The 16362-nt window shown below is 44.4% G+C and overlaps 1 non-coding gene across 1 annotated transcript; it reads left to right on the top strand.

Annotated features, from left to right (window-relative positions):
- The first annotated feature begins 4957 nt into the window (after window positions 1-4957).
- On the top strand, window positions 4958-5095 carry LOC114810662. The gene has a single exon (XR_003758357.1). It is a non-coding gene; the product is annotated as a small nucleolar RNA SNORA7 (small nucleolar RNA).
- The last annotated feature ends 11267 nt before the right edge of the window (window positions 5096-16362 follow it).

Here is a 16362-nt window from a genome sequence, read left to right as displayed (position 1 = left end):
TGCAGTGTTGCTTCTCCAGCAGTGTCCAACCTTTTAGTGGGCCATGAGGCTTGAACCTACTACAGAAGATGTTGCCCGTTTCTTGAGCGTTTTCACTAGACACCTTCAAACCATACTCCTCACTATTGGCTTCAAAGCTCTCCATTCTTTCCCCTTCCCACCTCACCTCCCTTCTCTCCTTTAACATAATAATAATGTTGGTATTTGTTAAACGCTTACTATGTGCAGAGCACTGTTCTAAGCTCTGGGGTAGATACATGGTAATCAGGTTGTCCCACGTAGGGCTCACAGTCTTCACCCCCCCATTTTACAGACGAGGTAACTGATGCACAGAGAAATGAAGTGACTTGCCAAAAGTCACACAGCTGACAAGTGGCAGAGCTAGGATTCGAACCCACGACCTCTGACTCCAAAGCCCGGGCTCTTTCCACTGAGCCGCGCTGCTTCTCAGCCCACACACACTACCAGCTCCTTTCATTCAATAGTATTTACTGAGTGCTTACTATGTACAGAGCACTTGGAATGTGCTTGGAATGTACAATTCAGCAACAGGTAGAGACAATCCCTGCCCAATGATGGGCTCACAGTCTAATTGGGGGAGACAGACAGAGCAAAACAGAATGAAACAAAACCAAGACAACATTATCAGAGTAAATAGAATCAAGGGGATGTACACCTCATTAACAAAATAAATAGGGTAATAAATAATATATACAAATGAGCACAGTGCTGAGGGGAGAAGGAGGGAGGGGGAGGAGCAGAAGGTGGAGTGGGGAGGGCAGGGGAGGGGGAGCAGAGGGAAAGGGGGCTCAGCTGAGGGGAGGTGAAGGGGGAAGGAGGAGCAGAGGGTGGAGGGGGAGCAGAGGGAAAAGGGGGGAGCTCAGTCTGGGAAGGTCTCTTGGAGGAGGTGAGTCTCAGTAAGGCTTTGAAGAAGGGAAGAGAGTTAGTTTGGCAGAGATGAGGAGGGAGGGCATTCCAGGACAGCAGAAGGATGTGGGCCAGGGGTCGACGGTGGGATAGGCATGAACGGGGGACAGTGAGGAGGTGAGCGGCAGAGGAGCGGAGTGTACGGGGTGGGCAGTAGAAAGAGAGAAGGGAGGTGAGGTAGAAGGGGGCAAGGTGATGGAGAGCTTTGAAGTCAAGAGTGAGGAGTTTTTGTATCGTGCGGAGGTTGATAGGCAAAGGTGCTAACCGTTTCCCTGTGCCTTGATCTCGCCTATCCCATCGCTGACCCCAGGCCCACATGCTACCCCTGGCCCAGAATGCCCTCTTCCTCGAATCTGTCAAAAAATGACTCTTCCCTCCTATAAAGCCCTCCTGAAGGCACACTACCTCCTAGAGGTCTTCCCAGACTAAGCCCCATTTTCCTCAGCTCCCCTTCCCTTCCGCTTCGGCTCACTCCCTTTGCTCTTCCCCGTTTCTCCCTGCCCCACACCACTTATGTATATATGTATAGAACTATAATTTTATTTATATTGCTGTCTGTTTACTTCTTTTGATGTCTGTCTCCCTGCCTCTAGACTGTAAGCTGATTGTGGGTAGGGATGATCTCTCTCTATTGATGCATTGTACTTTCCAAGCTCTAAATATAGTGCTCTGCACACAGTAAGTGCTCAGTAAAAACGATTGACTGAATGAATGAATGAACTTAATATTAAATGGAAGGACAAAATCACCAATAAGTAGGGACACAGTCAGCTGTTTGAAGTAATGCTTACAGTCGTACAGCTGTGCTGTACTCTATGTAAAAGGCACCTAAACGATTTACAAAAGTACTAAGGGAGGTTGTCAGTGTAACAGTGATTAGATAATAATAATGTTGGTATTTGGAAAGCATTTACTATGGGCAGAGCACTGTTCTAAGCGCTGGGGGAGATACAGGGTAATCAGGTTGTCCCACATGAGGCTCACAGTCTTAGTGTCCATTTTACAGATGAGGTAACTGAGGCCCAGAGAAGTTAAGTGACTCACCCACAGTCACACAGCTGACGAGTGGGAGAGCTGGTTAGAGGTTAGATGACTCTCGAATGCTTCAGAAGTGGAAATTGAGAGGGATGTCATCTCTTGGATTCTTTATTCACCAGATCCTGACAAGAAGAGTCCTGGAGGGAGATGTGGAAGGTATTTTTTTTAATATAATAGTATTAGATAAGTGCTTACTACATGCCAAATACTATACTAAGTGCTGGGGTAGATACAGGGTAATTAGGTTGGACACAGTCCCTGTCCCACATTAGATTTATAGTCTTATTTAGGGAGGGAAGAAATGAGGTAGAGAGAATAATAATAATAGTAATTATGATGATATTCGTTAAGCGTTTACTATGTGCCAGGCACTGTACTAAGCATGGGGGTGGATACAAGCAAATCAGGTTGGTCATGGTCCCTGTCCCAAGTGGGGTCACTGGCTCAACCTCCATTTTACAGATGAGGTAACTGAGGCACAGAGCAGTGAAGTGACTTGCCCAACAGACAAGTGAAGTGGCGGAGCCAGAGTTAGAATCCATGACCTTCTGTCTCCCAGGCCCATGCTCCCAGTGACTTGTCCCAAGTCACATAGCAGGCAAGTGGCAGAGCCTAAGATAATGGAGAGAGTCTTCCCAGATATCGAAGGAATTATTCAGTGCTTTACATCCATGAATCTCACAGTGTTGGGTGGACATTCCTTTTGAATTTTCCTGTCGAGACAACTACACTATGTAGAGGATTGTATTTTATGATATTTGTTAAGCAATCACTGTGTGTTTGACAAACACTATGTGTCAAACACTGTTCTTAACATTGGGGTAGATAAGTTAATTGTTGCAGTCGCTGTCCCACCTGAGGCTCATAGTCTAAGTAAGAAAGAGAGGGATGGAGTTTAACAATAATTATACCCATAGGTTTTGGGTCCTAGTGAGAAAGTTTGGCACCTCAGCAACCTGAGCCTGTGAAAACACAGTGTCACCCCTTTCCTGGCCCCTTGTATTTGAGGTGAGCACTGTTCAGATCACAATGGCTAGAGGGGAAATGGATATCTTAGTAATGATAGCATTTACTGGGCACCCGCTGGATGCAATATACTGCCCTCAGTACTGAAGAGGTAGAAAATAAGTGACACATTTGCTTGGCACATAGTAAGTGCTTGACAAATATCTTTATCATTATTATTATTGTTATTATTTCCCACCCACAAGGAGCTAAAAGGGGAGACAGACAAAGAAGTATTTATGGGAAGAGTAATCAAAATGGCATCAGGAGGTATATGTGAGCTTCTGCAGGAGTGAGGATGCTTTGTGCTTAGAAATCCACACTTTCTCCCCCAACCATGACTAGCTAAGGTGCAGTCCATAGGATCTTTGAGAACCCAAAGGCAGCAGATACTGGTCAATCAAGTCGTGAAATTTAATGAGTACTTGTTATGTGCAGACCACTGTCCTAAGCATTTGGGAGAGTACAACAGAATAAGTAATGAGAATAATTGTGAGTTAAGTGCTTTATTCATTCATTCAATAGTATTTATTGAGCGCTTACTATGTGCAGAGCACTGTACTAAGCGCTTGGAATGAACAAATCGGTAACAGATAGAGACAGTCCCTGCCCCATGATGGGCTTACAGTCTAATCGGGAGAGACAGACAAGAACAATAGCAGTAAATAGACTCAAGGGGATGAATATCTCATTAAGACAATAGCAAATAGCTTTAGTCGTGCCAAGCCCTGAACTAAGCTCTGGGGTAGATACAAGATAGTCAAATCTCACATGGGGCTCCCAGTCTAAGTAACAGGGAGAGAGATGACCCTCATTTTGCAGATGAAAGAAATGGAGGCCCAGGTAAGCTAATGACTTGCCCAAGGTCACACAGCAGGTAAGTGGAAGAGCTGCGATTAGAACCCAGGTCCTCTGGGTCCTAGTCCTGTGTTCTTTCCTCTAGGTGACACTGCTTCTCTATGAAGACACTGTCCTTACCTTTAGGACTTTAGCAGGACTTCTGTGCCCATGCCTGTTTTATAAGTTATTTCATAAAGAGTGTGATCGTATCAGTGATTTATGCAAAACTGTGAGGTTTTCTTTGAGTCTTCCAACATTCTCTTAATTCACCCAATGTGGATAGCTGCACGTAGATGCTGAGGATGCCCTAATGGATCACTGGATGCCAATTAGGATCCCAGGTTTTTAAAAGATTTAGTGCCAGGATCAGTGTGAATTCTCTCCTTTGCCTTATAAAGAGACATTTTTTGAAGGTGACACATCCCTTTTTTTAAAGAATCATTCGTGATTTTCAATAAATCAATCGGGCAAAAACAGATTTAAGAGTTCACCTGATTTGGAGAGCAAGGTAGAGGTTATGATGGATTGTGGTAACACATCAAATAGTTGGTTTAACTAGAGATGCATCATGGCCTAGTGGAAAGAGCATGGTTCTGGGAGTCATTCATTCTGTCATTCAGTTGTACTTATTGAGCACTTACTGTGTGCAGAACACTGTACTAAGCACTTGGAAAGTACAATTTGACAACAAAGACAATCCCATCCCAACAACAAGCAGACAGTCTAGAAGGGGAGAGACAGACAACAAAACAAGTCAACAGGCATCAGTCAAAAGACCTGTGTTCTAATCCTGGCTCTTGCCTCGTGTCTGCTCTTTGACCTTGGGCAAGTCCCTTAACTTCTCTGTGCCTGTTACCTGATTAGAAGTTGGGGGTGGGAAAGCAGCAAGGCACAGTGGATAGAGCAAGGGCCTGGGAGTCATGGGTGCTAAGCTCAGCCCTCCACTTGCCTGATGCATGGCCTTGGATAAGTCACTTCACTTCTCAGTTACCTCATCTGTAAAATGGAAATTGAGACTGTGAGCCCCACTCTGTCCTACATGATTTACTTGTATCCACCCCAATTTTTAGTACAGTGCCTGGCACATAGTAAGTACTTAACAAATACTATTATCATTATTAAAATAATAATGGATATTAAATCCTAGACCCTCTCAGGTTTGCACCTGGAGAGTTTCCAGTACTCTACCAGTCTCGGCTAGAGGAGGGAGAGTCAAACAGAGGCCTGTCCATTTCACTCCTAGCTTGGCCACTGGCTAGCGAGTGGAAGACAATCTGCTACAAGTTCAAAACTAAACTATGCTGGGAGGCAGTGGCATAGGAGAGAGTTGAGGGCTTAGACTCAAGTTTAATGCACAGAGGGAGGCAATGGTAAACCACTTCCGGATTTTTACAAAGAAAACTCTATGGATCTACTACCAGAGAGACTGCAGACGAAATGTTTTGGGAGAAATGTGTCAATAGAGTCTCTTTGGGTCGGAAATGATTTGACAGCAAAAGACACAACAAACATTAAATCCTCCTCCCTCATGCTTAGACTGGGAGTGCCATGTGGCACAGAGACTGCATCCAAATTAATTAACTTGTGTCTTCCCCTGTGCTTAGAACAATATTTGGCTCATAGTAAATGCTTAACAAGTACCACAATTATTATGGACTGTAAGCTCTTTGTGGGCAAGCAGCGTGGCTCAGTGGAAAGAGCACGGGCTTTGGAGTCAGGGCTCATGAGTTCGAATCCCTGCTCTGCCACTTGTCGGCTGTGTGACTGTGGGCAAGTCACTTAACTTCTCTGTGCCTCAGTTCCCTCATCTGTAAAATGGGGATTAAGACTGTGAGCTCCAAGTGGGACAACCTGATTCCCTTATGTCTACCCCAGCGCTTAGAACAGTGCTCGGCACATAGTAAGCGCTTAACAAATACCAACATTATTATTATTATGTCTGCTTATTGTTATATCATATTCTCCCAAGTACTTACTATAGTGCCCTAAACACAGTAAGCATTCAATAAATACAATTGAATATTATGTGGAATTTTCGATTACAGCCTCTGAAGCGTCATGAGCAAGGGAGACAGAGGAATCTTGATGCAAAAAGCTTGTTATGTCACTTGATTAAATTTACCCAAAGAGGAGGTGAGTCTGAAAAATGAGTCCCTTTTTTTCTGATGCACCAAAATCAGTTTAGTTGTAATCTTAAAGAAAAGCTTGATGTAATTCATCTCCTTCACCAAAACCCTGAGACTGGAGAAAGCTTCCTTACTGAGGCAGCAAGCCAGCTTCAGATGAGGTTTTGAGGATTTGCAAATGGTTTTGGCAACTAAGAAATGGCTCCTCATGGGGGATGAGATATCTTTGTGCCAGAGAGGAAAAGAGATGAACAGAAACCCAAAGTACTGATCCTCCACCCTTCTTAAGCCACAAGCCCAGAATCCTTTGCCCTGTGGCAGTAAAAGAACATAAACATTCATTATTCCACTCAGTACCTTTTTCTTTTCATTTTCTTCCATACTTTCCTCTCTTGCCTTCTCTTTTGGGGTTCATCTTTCACAATCTCAATTTGACTTTGACTCTTCTCCCTTCTCTCTAACTCTACTCTTTTTGTTTTGGTTGTTCAAACAGAAAAGAGATGTTATTTCTTTCACTCGCTCATTTGTTTCTTCCACCCCTGATAGCATATGCCTCAAGGACTGGTTGTCCTTTTCCCTTTCCTGAGAGTAAGGAAGCCTTCAGGGATCTATGTCTCTTTCCCAGATTCAGAGATTGCTGCAGCTGTTCCCTTTGGTTCTTTCGTCTCTTCTAACGACAATTCCAAATGCTTCCAGCCTTTCCTCCTCCCTCTTGTTGGAAGCTCCAATCATCACAGCACTGGGCCCTACTCATTCAGTATTTGAGTAGTCCACTTAATGGGAAACGCAATTTAGATTTGCTTAACCCTGTACTCTGAAGCAAACTTTGTGCTAGGGAAAGAGCCTCCCCGCTTTTTAAATTATGGTGTTTGTTAAGAGTTTACTATGTGCGGGGCACTCGGGTAAATACAAGATAAGTGGGTTAGACATAGTCTCTGTCTCATGTGGGGTTTAGGGTATTAATCCCCATTTTACGGATGAGGTAACTGAGGGATAGTGAAGTTAAGCTCCCCGATTAAGCCCTCTTTTTCCTGACTCTCCCTTCTACATCATCCATGCACTTTGATCTGTGACCTTTGGACATTTGATATTCACTCCAGCCCCAACCCCACAGCACTTATGTATATATCTTTAAATCGTATATTATAAATTACTTATTCATGTTAATGTCTGTGTACCCTTCTAGAATGTAAACTAGTTGTAGGCAGGGAATGTGTCTTCCAATTCTGTTGTATTGTGCTCTCCCAAGCACTTAATGTAGCACTCTGCACATAGTAAGCGCTCAATAAATGCGATAGACTGTGTCTTGCCCAAGGTCACTTAGCAGCCAAGTGGTAGAGCCAGGATTAGAACCCAGGTCCTTTGACTCCCAGGCCCATACTCTTTCCACTAGGCCATCCTGCTTCCCTGGATCGTGTCTACGACCCAGGATTGAACTACTGCCCCAAAGTTTAGTAGAGCTAGCCTCTGAAATAACTCCAGGAATGGCAGTGATGAAGTCCCTTTTAAACACCGATTCAACGTGAAACAACTTGGTTGTCAGAATTCAAGGGGAACAATATGGCTATCCTACCAGTGGTCAGAAGAGAAGCAAGTATGACCTTTCTGACATTTGGGTTTTATGTTCAAGCATCACGGTTAGTAGAATCCATGATTTGAATGTCACAGCAGCATATGGCCGACTTCAGTCAAAATCTTATAATGATGATAGTATTTGGTAAGTGCTTACTCTGAGCCAAGCACTGTAGTAAGTACTATGGTAGAGCAAAGATAACACAGACCCTGTACCTTATCAGAAAGACTGAGTATTGACTCCCCATTTTACAGAAGAGAAAATTGAGGCACAGAGAAGTTAAGTGACTCACCCCAGGATACACAGCAGGCAAGAAAAGCAGTTTTTCCTAGTGGAGAGAACATTGGCCTGGGAGTCAGAAGGACCTGGAGTCTAATCCCAGCTTCGCCAGTTTTCTGCTGTCTGACCATCGGCCAGTCACTTCATTTCACCGTGCCTCGATTACCTCACCTGTAAAATGGGGATTAAGAGACTGTGAACTCCAACTGGGACATGGGCTGTGTCCAATTTTCTATCTACTACAGAGCTTAGTACAGTACCTGACAAATAGAAAACACCTAACAAATGCCCCCCCCAAAAAAAATCCTGCCTTCAAATCATCTCTACTTGCATATCACACCAACGCCTCAAATTTAATACATCCTTTGCATTCAAGCAAATTCCTAGACATTGGCTTCAGGGTGATTCAGTGCATGTCTCTCTCTTTACATACATTCTTCTCTCTGCGGTTTCATACTCTTTGCCCCCCAGGCCAGTCTTCTACTATTTATTTCTATTTATTACCCTCCAATCTCTGATCTAATCCTGAATTTATCTCTTCATGGGATTCTCCTCCCTCCAAAAACCTTCCCAACTACAACCCACCCCCACTTTCAAAGACCTTCGAAAAACACACCTTCTCCAAGAGGTTTTCCTCTTTATCCCCCAACACTGTTTAGGTCATGCTATTAATTAGCCCCCTTTGTATTCTTGTGTATCTCTGTTCATTATTGATTTATTGAATAATTTAATTGCTGACTTTATTAATGTTGGTATTTGTTAAGCATTTACTATGTGCAGAGTACTGTTCTAAGCACTGGGATACATAACAGGGTAATCAAGTTGTCCCACGTGAGGCTCACAGTTAATCCCCATTTTACAGATGAGGTAACTGAGGCACAGAGAAGTTAAGTGACTTGCCCACAGTCACACAGCTGACAAGTGGCAGAGCCGGAAGTCGAACCCATGACCTCTGACTCCGAAGCCCAGGCTCTTTCCACTGAGCCACGCTGCTTCCCGTAAGACTTTAGTTTCTATTATTTCGTAGCTACTCTACCACTTGGCATATTGTCTTTGTAAGTATTCTGCTTCTCTCTCTTCTTAGATTGTGAACTTCCTCAGAGGTAGGGACCCATGTCCTTTCTTTCCATTTTATGTTATCAGAGACCTAGTACAAGTCCGCATACACCTGCTGTTGATGATGATGATGGTGACAGTCTTCTCTGCAGTGTGACACAGTGGATAGAGCATGGGCCTGGGAGTCAGAAGGTCATAGGTTCTAATTCCTACTCTGCCACCTGTCTGCTGTGTGACCCTGGGCAAGTCACTTCACTCCTCAGGGGCTCAGTTACATCTACTGTAAAATGGAGATTGAAACTGTGAACTCCACGTAGGACAGGGACTTTGTCCAACCGGAGTTGCTTGTATCCACCCCAGTGATTAGTACAGTGCCTGGCACACAGTAAATGCTTAACAAATACCATTGTTATTGAAGGAAAGTGGGATAATAATAATAACAATTTATGGTATTTGTTAAACACTTACTCTGTGCTGTTCTAAGCACTGGGGTAGATTCAAGTAATCAGGTTGTCCCATGTGGGGCTCACAGTCTCAATCCCCATTTTACTGATGAGGTCACTGAGGCACAGAGAAGTTAAGTGAGTTGCCCAAGGTCACACAGCAGACAAGTGGCGGAGCTGGAGTTAGAATCCACGACCTCTGACTCCCAAGCCTGTGCTCTTGCCACTAGGCCATGCTGCTTCTCTAGGCAACACCAATCAATCAGTCAATCAGTGATATTTACTGAGCACTTATTGGGTGCAGAACATGGCACTAAGCACTTGCGAGAGTGCAGTACAGCAGATTTAGCAGACAAAATCCTACCTGTCTCACAAGCTGATAATCCTGACTCTTATTCAACTGCAACTCTATATCTTTTACCAAATCCTGTAGGTTCTACCTTCATGACATCTCTAGAACTTACTCCTTCCTCTCCATTCAGATGGCTATGTTGTTCCAAGCACTTATCATATCTTGCCTTGACTACTGTATCAGCCTCCTCCCTGACTTTCCTGCCTCCTGACTCTCCCCTTTCCCGTCCATACTTCACTCTGCTTTCCAAATCAGTTTCCTAAAAAAAACAGTCCATCCATGTCTCCCCATTCCACAAAAATCTGCAGTGGTTGCTCACTGATCTCCATTTCAAATAAAAACTCCTTTCCATCGACTTTTAGGCTCTCAATCAGCTCTCCCCATCCTAACACACCTCACTACTCTCCGGCTACAACCCAACCTGCATATTTGCCTTCTCTAACCCAAACCTTGTCACTGTACCTCCAAACCTCAGACCTGGAACACCCTCGCTGCTCATATCCGACAGGCAATTTAAAGCCTTATTGAAGGCACATCTTCATCAAGAGGCCTTCCCTGACTAAGCCCTCCTTTCCTCTTCCCCCATTCCCTTCTGCATCACCCTGACTTTCTCCCTTTATTCATCCCCTCCTTCCAGCCCCACAGCACTTATGTGAACATCTGTGATTTACTTATTTCTATAATGTCTGTCTCCCCTTCTAGACTGTTGTGGGCAGGGAACATGTTTATTGTTGTATTGAACTCTCCCAAACGCTAAGTACGGTGTTCTGCACACAGTAAGCGCTCAATAAACATGATTGACTACCTTTCCGGGCTGTGTCCTAATACAACACAAACTACACAGTTCATTCGTCTAACCTATCAACCTAGCCTCTTCACTGCACCTAGATCTATCTTGCCCCCGACCTCTTGTCCACATCTTGCCCCTGGCCTGGAACTCCCTCCTCCCCCTTCCAATCTAGCAGTCAACTGCTTTCCCCACCTTCAGAATCCTCCTAAAATCACATCTCCTCCAAGAGGCCTTCCGGGTCTAAGCCCTTATTTCCTCTAAGCACTCTCCCTTCTGTGTCACCTATGCACGATCTATACCCCTTTCCCAGACTGAGCTCCCCTTTTCCCTCTGCTCCCTCTACCCCCCCCCCCCACCACCTCTCCGCAGCTAAACCCTCTTCTCCCCCCTTTCTCTCTGCTCCTCCCCCTCTCCGGTCCCATCCCCTCAGCACTGTACGCGTCCGCTCAAGTGTATATATCTTCATTACCCTATTTATTTTGTTAATGAGATGTACATCACCCTGATTCTATTTATTTGCTATTGTTTTAATGAGATGTTCTTCCCCTTGATTCTATTTATTGCCATTGTTCTTGTCTGTCTGTCTCCCCCGATTAGACTGTAAGCACGTCAAAGGGCAGAGACTGTCTCTATCTGTTACCGATTTGTACATTCCAAGCGCTTAGTACAGTGCTCTGCACATAGTAAGTGCTCAATAAATACTATTGAATGAATGAATGAATGAATGAATGAATGAATGAACAAGGATGTGATGGGAAGTAGTAGAAGTGGATCAGAATCGGTGAGTATGTTATAAAAAGAAAATTATGTGTATGTGCAGAGGTGTGGTCGCATGTGTGACCGTGCTAATTTTTAACCAGCTCGGTCTAGTGGAAAGACCACTGGCTTGGGATTAGGAGAAACTGGGTTCTAATTCTGGCTTTGCCATTTACCTGCTGTCTGATCTGGGGCAAGTCACTTTGTTTCTCTGTGCCTCAGTTTCCTCATCTGTAAAATGGGAATTCAACACCTGTTTTCCCTTCTAGTTAGATTTTGAGCCCCATGGGGGACAGGAACTGTGTCTGATCTCATTATCTTGTATCAACGATTAGTAGAGTGTTTGGCACATAGTAAGTATTTAGCAAATGCCATTATTATTTTTATCATTAGTGATACTATTATTATTATCATTATTATTGCCATCTCTTGAAGGGCGCTATGAATTACAGTATTCACCAGTGAGAGGATTAACCTCGGGGAGAGTTGACACAGATGAGAGTCTTGGTCTCCAGCTCTTCCTCCTCCTCCCTCCCCCCTATCTTTCAAAACCCTCCATCTGGCACCTTCTCCTGTGCCTCAAACTCACCTGTCTCGCCCCTGAGCCCTGGCCCTCATCCTACCTCTGCCGTGGGATGCTCCTCCACCACTCAAATCAGCCAGACAATTACTCTATCCCACTTCAAACATCTCCTTCAAGAGGCTTTCCCAGACTAAGCCCCACTTTTCCTCATCTATCACTCCCTTCTGGGTCACCCTGACTTTGCTCCCTTTGCTCTTTCCCCACTCCACACTGCTCTTTCCCCCCTCCACGCCCCACAGCACTTATGTATATATCTGTAATTTCATTTATTCATATTGATGTCTCTTTATTTGTATTGATATCTCTCTCCCCAGCTGTAGACTGTGAGCTCGTTGTGGGAGGGGAATTTTCTCTCTTTACTGCTGTACTGTACTTTCCCAAGTGCTTCATACAGTGCTCTGCACACAGTAAGTGCTCAAGAAATTTGATTGAATGAATGAATGAATGTGCCCTTTTACATCAGGGGCTCTCTCTGGTTACTAAAGTAATTCACTTCTCTGTTTCAAGTCTGTTCCTTCAGCTGATAAATGATCAAAACAAGTCCTTCCCCATTCATGCTTCTAAGAGAAGACATTACAAAGTAAATGTCTAAAATACAGTTTGAGATCCATAGAGGAAATCTGGTGTGTCAACACAAGGAATGGCCAGTCTACTATTCTGGTAGTCAATCCCAGAGTTCAGGCTGTGTACAGTTTTCTGTTTTCATCCACTGTTTTCAGTCACTCATAGCATACTGAAAAATGATTCCATGGGGATAACATTTTCCACATTTGGCTTCTACCCCAAAGTGAACTTATTTCAATAAGGTTTTCACTTCAGGAAGGCCTAATTTTTGATTTAGAAGCTCTTGGAAAATAAAAACCCATTTCTTTTTCTAAGCACTTTCAGATTGCAAATTTTATATTTAGAAAATTCTAAACCAGCTGAACTTTAACACATTTCTACCTCTCCTAAGGAGACTGTTATGGAGTAATTTTGAAATTAAATTAATAGTCTTAAAAAGTAAACCTTTACTCTAAAAGCTGACTGGAGTAACGCTGATACCTAATTTGCCGATGGAATTAATTTCCATTGGGTGGAGTGGAGGGCCGCAGATACACAAGGAATCTGTATTTGAGAGCTGGGTAGGTTAATGACACTGTTGCATTATGAAAAGGATTAGAGGCATTTTTCCCTTTCTCTTTTGATTTTAAAGAACTCTGAAGAAATCAACCGGGGAAGTCAGAAGTAATGTAAAGTGAAAGATAGGAACATAAAACTTCAGCAGAGCTAAAATTACAGCTTGAACCAAAATTACTCCAATTGGATAATCCATACTTTAGGCTTTCAGGGTTGAACATAGTTTATTCTTTGGCCTATGTAATGGATGTGAGTTAAGGTTACTAAGAAAAGTCATAACTTTTGCATTTCCTGGCTTTTAGGGGTTTAAATGTCTAGCCATAAAGTTGCATTCCTGCAGGGTTTTCCAGGGTGTTTGTACATATTTGTCGATGTGAAACCTACGCACTGCATTCCTGACCAGTTCTCGAAAATGCACAGGCTCCAAGACAATTCCACGAGTCGATTCCTTGAGAGCCCGGCTTCTTGGTGAGATTTATTTAATGGCACCTTAATGTTAGATTGTTGACTTAACCACAGGTGGTGCCGTCAACCCCCCCCACCCCCCAATACACACACACAAACACACCCCACAGACTTGCACACCCACACACATACACACATCTCCTCTGCCCCTGTTGCCCTGTTGCCCCTTCCCCCTTCTCTGAAAGTTTTGAACCCTGACGCGTAGATAGTTCATTTGTCTCCTGGAGGGTTGTTCCTTGAACATGATTCTGACAAACCGGAATGTAAGTCCAGGTTTATTGGCAGTATGCCTGGGTTTTCTGTTTCTATAAGAGGCCTTTGCTTTCCCAAGCTTCTTGTCCCACTGGTAATTTTGAAAAAAGGCTCAGCAGGTCCCTGGAAGTTCACAAAGCCTTCTTCATTCATAAGCAAGCTGCTTACGATCCCCTGAACAGAATGCCTCTATCCATGAAGTCTTATTGACCTTCAAGCAGAGCACACATGACAGAAAAAAAAATAAAAATAAAAAAGGGGGCAGAAAGTTTAAGGAAATAGACACACAGAGAACAAGAGGCCCACCAATGTGTTAGTAATGTCCTCAATGGGGAAACCCAGGGCATAAATATTCCAAAAAAGCTGGGTCTGCCTGCCTATAGCAGGGAACAGAAAGATTCTCAGCCCTGGGAACGACACAATTTGCATTCATAATTGCTGGCCACCAATTTTGCTCAGCACTGACACTTTGAATCTATGAATCAGGAGATCTTGGAATCAAAATGATGACCTTACAGAAGCAGAGAAATTTTCAGTTGGAGAATGAAACGGTCAATCAATTTATTCATTCATTCAATAGTATTTATTAAGCTCTTATTATGTGCAGAGCACTGTACTAAGTGCTTGGAATGTACAATTCAGCAACAGATAGAGACAATCCCTGCCCATTGACGGGCTTATATTCTAATCGGGGAGACACAAAAACAATAGCAATAAATAGAATCAAGGGGATGTACATCTCATTAACAAAATAAATAGGGTAATAAAAATATATACAAATGAGCAGAGGAGCACAGTGCTGAGGGGAGGAGAAGGAAGGGGAGAGGAGCAGAGGGAAGGGAGGGAAAAGGGGGCTTAGCTGAGGGGAGGTGAAGGGGGGGCAAAGAGGCAGCAGAGGGAGCAGAGGGAAAGGGGAAGCTCAGTCTGGGAAGGCCTCTTGGAGGAGGTGAGCTCTCAGTAGGGTTTTGAAGAGGGGTAGAGAGTTAGTTTGGCAGAGGTGAGGAGGGAGGGCATTCCAGGACCACGGGAGGACGTGGCCCAGGGGTCGACGGTGGGATAGGCGAGAACGGGGGACGGTGAGGAGGTGGGCGGCAGAGGAGCAGAGCCTATGGGGTGGGCAGTAGAAAGAGAGAAGGGAGGAGAGGTAAGAGGGGGCAAGGTGATGGAGAGCCTTGAAGCCCAGAGTGAGAAGTTTTTGTTTCATGCGGAGGTTGATAGGCAACCACTGGAGGTTTTTAAGGAGGGGAGTGACATGCCCAGAGCGTTTCTGCAGGAAGATGAGCCGGGCAGTGGAATGAAGAATAGACTGGGGTGGGGAGAGACAGGAGGAAGGGAGATCAGAGAGAAGGCTGACACAATAATCCAGCTGGGATATTATGAGAGCCTATACCAGTAAGATAGAGTTTGGGTGGAGAGGAAAAGGAGGATCTTGGCAATATTATAAAGGTGAGACCGGCAGGTCTTGGTGACAGATTGGATATGTGGGGTGAACAAGAGACCCTAGTCAAAGATGACACCGAGGTAGTGGGCTTGAGAGGAAGGATGGTAGTACCATCCACGGTGATAGGGAAGTCCGGAAGAGGACAGGGCTTGGGTGGGAAGATAAGGAGCTCAGTTTTGGACATGTTGAGTTTTAGGTGGTGGGCAGAGATCCAGGTAGAGACGTCTTGGAGGCAGGAGGAGATACGAGCCTGAAGGGAGGAGGAGAGGACAGGGGCAGAGATGTAGATTTGTGTGTCATCTGCATAGAGATTATAGTTGAAGCCATGAAAGCAAATGAGTTCACCGAGGTAGTGAGTGTAGATGGAGAACAGAAGAGGGCTGAGAACTGACCCTTGAGGAACTCCTACAGTTAGGGGATGGGAGGGGGAGAAGGAGTCCGTGAAGGAGACCGAGAATGAACGGCCGGAAAGATAAGAGGGGAACCGGGAGAGGACGGAGTCCGTGAAGCCAAGGTGAGATAAAGTGTGGAGGAGAAGGGGATGGTCCACAGTGTCAAAGGCAGCTGAGAGGTCAAGGAAGATTAGAATAGAGTAGGAGCCATTGGATTTGGCAAGAAGGAAGTCATGGGTGACCTCTGAGAGAGCAGTCTCAGTAGAGTGGAGGGGAAGGAAGCCAGATCGGAGGTGGTCCAGGAGAGAATTGGAGTTAAGGAATTCTAGGCAGCGAGAGTAGATGACTCGTTTTAGGAGGTTGGGAAGGAAGGGTAGTAGGGAGATAGGGTGATAACTGGAAGGGGAAGTGGGGTCGAGAGAGATTATTCAATCAATTAATAGTATTTACTGAGCACTTACTGTGTGCAGAGAACTGTAATAAACACTTAGGAGAGGGTTAATCAGTAGTGTACAGTCTAGTAAGATGACAGTCAGAGTTTTACTTTCCATACCATTTCCTTTCCTTTCCATATATTGTTGGTTTGACAGTGATTTTGGGGTCCACCCATCGGATGGACCCTTCAGGAGGAATCCCTCTGAAATAAAGGCAAATGGGGAAAAATGCAATCCAACAAGCTCTGAAACTGGGGCACTCATTTCAACGTGCTGACCGGCTCACCTGGTAATCCTTTGGGAGGAAGATGTTTTGAGTAGTTGGCCATCAATTGCAGTTAGAAACATGCAAAAAACAGACCATGGGATGCCCTTAATAATAATTAATAATAATAATAATTGTGGTATTTGTAAAGTACTTATATGTGCCAAGCACTGTACTAAGAGTTGGGGAGGATACAAGCAAATCGGGTTGGACATAGTCCCTTCCC

This window comes from Ornithorhynchus anatinus, chromosome 3 (genome assembly GCF_004115215.2).
Source record: "Ornithorhynchus anatinus isolate Pmale09 chromosome 3, mOrnAna1.pri.v4, whole genome shotgun sequence".
NCBI classification, from domain to species: Eukaryota; Metazoa; Chordata; class Mammalia; order Monotremata; family Ornithorhynchidae; genus Ornithorhynchus; species Ornithorhynchus anatinus.
The sequence above is the reverse complement of the archived record's forward strand: the minus strand, read 5'-3'. Positions and strand labels throughout refer to the sequence as shown.